The 6,000-nt window shown below is 41.3% G+C and overlaps 1 protein-coding gene across 2 annotated transcripts in view; it reads left to right on the top strand.

Annotated features, from left to right (window-relative positions):
* The first annotated feature begins 440 nt into the window (after positions 1 to 440).
* The window catches only part of SYNDIG1 (synapse differentiation inducing 1), a 248,780-nt gene continuing 243,220 nt past the window's right edge, over positions 441 to 6,000 (top strand). The window contains exon 1 of one of the 2 annotated variants that reach the window (XM_003758133.2): positions 441 to 1,303. The gene's annotated coding sequence lies outside the window, so the exon portion shown is untranslated. The remainder of the gene's footprint in view (positions 1,304 to 6,000) is intronic. The other variant, XM_031951016.1, reaches the window with a different exon arrangement.

Here is a 6,000-nt window from a genome sequence, read left to right as displayed (position 1 = left end):
ATAGCCATGAAGTTAATAACCACTTTCTTTGGCCCTATAGGTTCAGCAGGTGCTAAAGAGTCTAGTGGCTATATATCCCAGTGACAGTTACCTAGGTTTTATATAGAGCTTTCATTGAGATCAAAAGGGAAAAACAAAAACAAACAACACAAAAAAAGAAAGAAAGAAAAAAGCTAAAGTGAACAAACATTACAGAGGAAAATCAGTGGTAAAGGAAGCAAAGTTATCTTTCTGTTCCATGCTTAAGTTTTCAGTGATGCTGGATTTTATGACCTCTCAGGTCCCTTCCAGATTTTATAAACCCCCTATTATTAAGAAATAGAACTTATGAACATTAGGCAGGGAAAATATAGATAGTCATCTTTTGTTTTAGAATAGGTTTTAGCATTAGGGTTCAAGTTGAACTTTCGGTTAACTTGACCAACAGTAGGAAGCGGATACGGGCGAAATAGAGCCATAGTGGGCACCTAAGAACCAAGTGTCTGAGGACCGGACGTCTTTAGGACCAGGAGGAGCCGCCTTTTCCCAGTGCAGGGCGGTAAATTCCTGTCAACCTAGCCTGAGATCTGTTTTTCCTCCTGCTTCTGCCGCCCTCATATTTCCAGCCACCCGCTTTGCATTTCTGCCTTGCAGCTCTAGCCCGGGGCTGGAGGCTAGCGGGTGTCAGGAGCGCCACAGGGTGGGGAGACAGCAGCAGCGGCAGCAGCCCCACAGACCTCCCAGCTCTGTGGCCGATGCAGAGGCAAAGTTGGCTGCCTTTGTCGTACGGGGATTGGGCTTGCTTTTGCTTGCTTTTCTCTCCTCCTTCATCTCCGGAGGAGCCCGGCAGCTGTCCTCTCAGGCACATACATTGCAATGCTCTTTGAGCCGAGAGGCGCACACAGCAGCCATCCTTTGCGTTTGCTACCCGCTGGGCTCCAAGCTCCTTGATTCCGAACCCACCCTCCTTTCCCTGTGAGCTTGGAGAGGGAGGTTCTTTTTGCTCCACCTCTCTAGGAGCCCACACTAGCTTCTTCCCCGCCTCTTCCTTCGCCCCTCTCAATACTCCCAAGAGCCTGCGAAGCCGCTGCCCCGCGCCCGGAGCTCCCTGTGGCGCTCGGGGCAGCGCAGGGCTCCGGGTGCGGGTGAAGAAATTAGAGGGACCACCGCAGCCCTCCCGGGGTGATCAGAAGAGCGGGGCGTCGCACTGACCTGCATTCCCCAGCTTACTGGAGGGGAGCGGTGTCGGTGAGGTTGTGCTCTCTGTCTGCTATTCCGCTGGTTGCCCTGGGGTGCAGCTGTTGGGTCACCTTGTTCCCGATAGGTAAGTCCCCCCCTTTCCCACCCCTCTCCTTTACCGCACGGGTCGGTGGATGCAAAGATGGGCGGGCGGAAGGGAGGAATGGAGGGGGATATGCTCAGAGAGGGCGGGGGATACACAACCCCTTAGCTTGTCTACCCTCCTCCCTACCTGAGAGCCGCCGACTGGCGGGATAAAAAGCGTGCCCACTGGCAGGACTAGCTTTACTGGATTGGAAGGGGGAACACTGAGCTGAGTCCGGGATTGTGCGCGCCAGGTCTGAGAGGAAAGAACTGTGGCTGTGGCGTCTGGGTAAGTGTACATTGTCGTGATTTAAAAGTGAGGAGGCTCTGTGATGGGCAATCCCCTACAGAGATTACCGAATTCCCCAGAAAGGGTAATGTCAGTATGGTATAAACAAAATCAGGGACGGGGGAGGCGGTGAAGTCCCAGCGCTGCAGCCTGGCACCCCACCAAGCATCCTGGAAGAGCCCTGGGAACTGGGTGATTTTGTTCCCCTGGAGTATCTGCTCAGACCTGGACGTATGGAAAGAGAGGTGGAGTCCTGCAGGGAAAGTAAGGGGTCTGAACCTGACTAGTTCGGGGGAGGGGTGTTAAGGGTACTTGAATAGGTCCTGGGTCGGTGGTAGGGAATAGTTTGGGATTGCCCGGAATATAAGATCAAATGGGACAAGAGATAGTAGAATAGAGCTAGATGTGCTCGACCAGACTCGGTGAGACATGGTGGGATTGAAGTAGGACAGGACAGAGAAAAAACCAAGACTGGGAAAGCAGAGAAGTGAGTATGGGGAAGAATAACAGGATTGGGAATTCCTAACTGGTACCTGGGGCCAGACTCTCGGTTGCCAGATCAGTCTTGTTTCCTACCCACGGGAAGAGCAAACTGGCAGTTTGCCCTTTGTGCAGCTCCAGGAGCCAGGCTCGTTAGGAGCTGTCCTGATCTTAGGAGCTTCTGAGAACTGCAAACCACTAAGGGCTCTTTGAACGAACGTTCATTTGTCTGCGCAGCATTAGCCCCTGCGCTCCAGGTTCTACCTGTGTTCATATCTACCTGTATCGAGATCTGCGATTAAAAAAAAGAAAAGAGAAGAGAAGAAAAAAGTTCTTAATCTATCTCTTACTCTGTCTCTCTGTCTTGAGTTAGTAGAGGGTGCCTTTTAACTGGGACTTTTAAATCTAGAGGATGTCCAGGAATAAACTTGTAGAGAGGGTTAAGAGAGAGAGGTAAAGATTCTGCTGATCTATCCCAGACCAACTTTGGTCAGGCTATTTCCTTGAAAGTCTCCACCCGAGTTGGTTTAAATATCATAATTCTAATTGAAATGTTCTTTCTTTCTTTTCTGAACTGCAATGGGGATAAGTTTCTTCATACAGTGCCTTCCACCCCATCCCTCCTACTATATCGTTATATTCCTTAGATATGTGATGACTTTCAATGGAGCATAATAAGGGCTTGTGTGTGTGTGTGTGTGTGTGTGTGTGTGTGTATTTGGGGGGAGAGTTGAGATGAAGGGGAGATCAATATACCAATGTTCCTAAGTCTAGCTTTGAAACCTGGTTGCCAAATCAAAGAATACGCAGCTATCCACCTCTTCTGCATATATTTTGGTCAGAACCTGTGAACTGGTGATTGCTGCGGTCTTGGTTTTAGCAAATCTGCTGATCTGTGAGGTTAATAAAACAGAACAACTTTTATTTTTTTTTTCCTTCTGAGATAAGATATTCTGTACAGGTCAGGGAGCCTCAAACATGATTTCTACTAAAGGGTTATTGTCTATTGATGCTTGATTGTAAGGGCAGGTGCATAAATAAGCTGCAGAGGTGGCAATATGTCAATGCATGTTAACCAGAAAAAGGCATTGGAGAAGAAAGGAGCTACAGCTAAATTCCTGGAGCAGACTGAAAATAGTGTGTCCAGAGAGCTATATCTAAATGCTTCTAAAAAGAGAAAATTAACAGGAAGATTTATTATGGGTGGAATAGACTGTCCTGTATAGGTTCACCCTCTACATAACCTTTTTAAAATGCAGTTTTGAGTGTTGGTTGGTTTTGTTTTTCTTCTTAGTTTTACTTGGAAATTCTTCAGAGAGGTGATGAGTGACTGTTGGGAGAAGGAAAAGAAGTGATGTGATCCTTTCTAAAGGTTTCTTTTTAAAGTAAAGCTGATTTAAATCAAAGAAAAGAAAACAGTGTAATTCTTATACCATATATTGGTAAAGAAGAAGGCCTACATTTAAATATGTGTGGGGGGAGAGAAGAGGAAATAGAGAAGGGGACACAAAGAGAGAGATAGGAAGAGAGAGAAACATATAGAGAGATAGAGGCAGATAGATATACAGACATTTGTATCCAAAAGAAAAGTGACAGGCAAGAAAAAAAGAAAAAAATGTAGAGAAAACTAACAAGAATCCATTTTGCTCTGCAAAGGGATTAAAATCCAATTCAGAAATCATCAGAGACTAATCTCTCCAACATTGAGCATTAACATCAATTAAAAAGTGTTTTGCTAGGCTTAAAACTAATGAGAAAGATTCTCCACCTAGTCCTTTCTAGGGAGTTGTTAGAATAGTGGCACAGTACTATATTTCTCTCTCTATATATCTGTATGTGTGTGTGTGTGTGTGTGTGTGTGTGTGTGCATGTGTGTGTATCTGTCTGTCTGCTGTCTCTCTCTCTCTCTCTGTGTCTCTCTGTCTCTCTCTGTGTCTCTGTCTCTGTGTCTCTCTCTGTTTCTGTCTCTCTGTGTCTCAGTGTTTCTCTTTCCTGGTCCTCTTTTTGCTGAGGAAATCTTAAGTTTTGTGAATCTGAGATTCAAACTTGTTTTTGAGAACTGGAGTTATTCATTTGGAAATGCTAAATTGTTCATAAAAAATCTTCTTAGTCTCCCTTCTTTCTGAGTTGTCATTTTGCTAACCCATATTTAATTTTGAATATGGTTGCTATTGGATTGAAAATATTACTAATACATTAAAATTTCTATGAAGTCAGTGAAGTTGTCTATCCCCTTAAAAATACAGATGTCACTTTTTTACATAGGTTAGATGTATTCTTAAAAGTTGTCAATCACTTTTTCAGAAGTAAAGATAATTGTTTTAAATACCCTATTTAAAGAATTATATGATTAATGATCACCTATAATTTAACAATAAGTTCAGATTTTATGATACCTAATTTTCTTATGTAATTTTTTCTATTTCAAAATCCTGGTTTACCCTACTGCCAATATAAACACATATTCCTGCTCATTGGATGCCATTCAATAAACGTTTTCATAAAGTCTTACTGTACTTAAGTCCTCATTTTTTGGTTCCACATTATAATATGGTTCCAACTTTTAAATAGTGAGGTCCTAAAGATAGATAAATGTTACATGCATTCAGACATATGATATATAGATATAGATATAAATATATATGGATATATAGATGGGTATGAGGGTATGAGAAAGATAACTACATATATATATATATATATATATATAGAGAGAGAGAGAGAGAGAGAGAGAGAGAGAGAAAGAGAAGGAGGGAGTGAGGAAGGAAGGAAAGAAGGAAGAAAGGTGGAAAGAAAGGCACAAAGGAGAGAAGGAAGGAAGGAAGAACTAATGAGCAGTTATTATGTTCTAGGTTATATATTAGGGATACAAACACAAACAATATGAATTTTGCCATCAAGGAGATTATATTCTAATAGTGAAAGCTCATTTAAAGGTGACCTCTAAAAATGAATTGCCACAAAATTGGACATTGATAATGGTCACTGATAATGGTCAACACATAACCATAATCAGACACCTTTGAATTATAAGGTACTAGTAGTGAGAATGGAATCCTATAATCATGGAATTTGAACCTGGAAGGGAACTGAGAAATAATACTGTGGTGTTTTTCATTTTATATATGAGGAAACTTTAGCCCAAAGAGGTAAAATCAAGTATTGTACCCAAGACCCACAGTTTTTAGCAGAGTTTAATTCAAGCTTATATTTCCTAACTGCAAAGCCATTGTCTTTTCCAATGGAGCACATGACTTATCCACCCCACCCCCAGATTTTATTTATAAACCAAATCAAAACCAAAATCTCACCTACTTTTAGAGCTTTGATGAAGATCATTTCCACATATTTTCTCCAAGTTTGACCTCTCTCTCTCAAATTCTAATAGTGTATTTTTGAAAAATAAAATTCCCTCAACAATATGCCTGCGCTATTACCTTATCAAAATCAATATCATAAAAACCAAACTGATTGTCTTTCTTCACTAAATATCACACCTTCCATGAAAGCTTCCTCTGATGCTTACCTTTCACATGGGAAGTTAGTTCTCTTCTTAAATAACATACCATTTTGTTCTTTTGTTTATATGATATCTCTGCAAATCTCTATAAACATTTATGTTATAATAGTTTGTTTATACATCCTATCTCCCTATACTAATATTGTCCCTACAGGAGGGAAAACTTTTATTTTTCTTTATATCTCAGTGTAAAAATAAAAAATATATATATATATTCAAAGCCATGTAGGAACATTAAGAACTAGACAGTATATCCCTTATCATACCTACTATAGGAGTTGTCTCAAAGATATCTTCAGTGAGTCTTCCAGAAAAAGGAGAACATAACTAATATTTTATGTTCTATTACAAAGAAAATTTTGTTTAACATTAGTTGGCTAAAAATTAAACATAAATAGCAATAGCAGGA

The sequence above is a fragment of the Sarcophilus harrisii genome, chromosome 2 (assembly GCF_902635505.1).
Source record: "Sarcophilus harrisii chromosome 2, mSarHar1.11, whole genome shotgun sequence".
In the NCBI taxonomy this organism is placed as follows: domain Eukaryota; kingdom Metazoa; phylum Chordata; class Mammalia; order Dasyuromorphia; family Dasyuridae; genus Sarcophilus; species Sarcophilus harrisii.
Note: the sequence above shows the minus strand (reverse complement) of the source record. Positions and strands in the feature narration are given on the sequence as shown.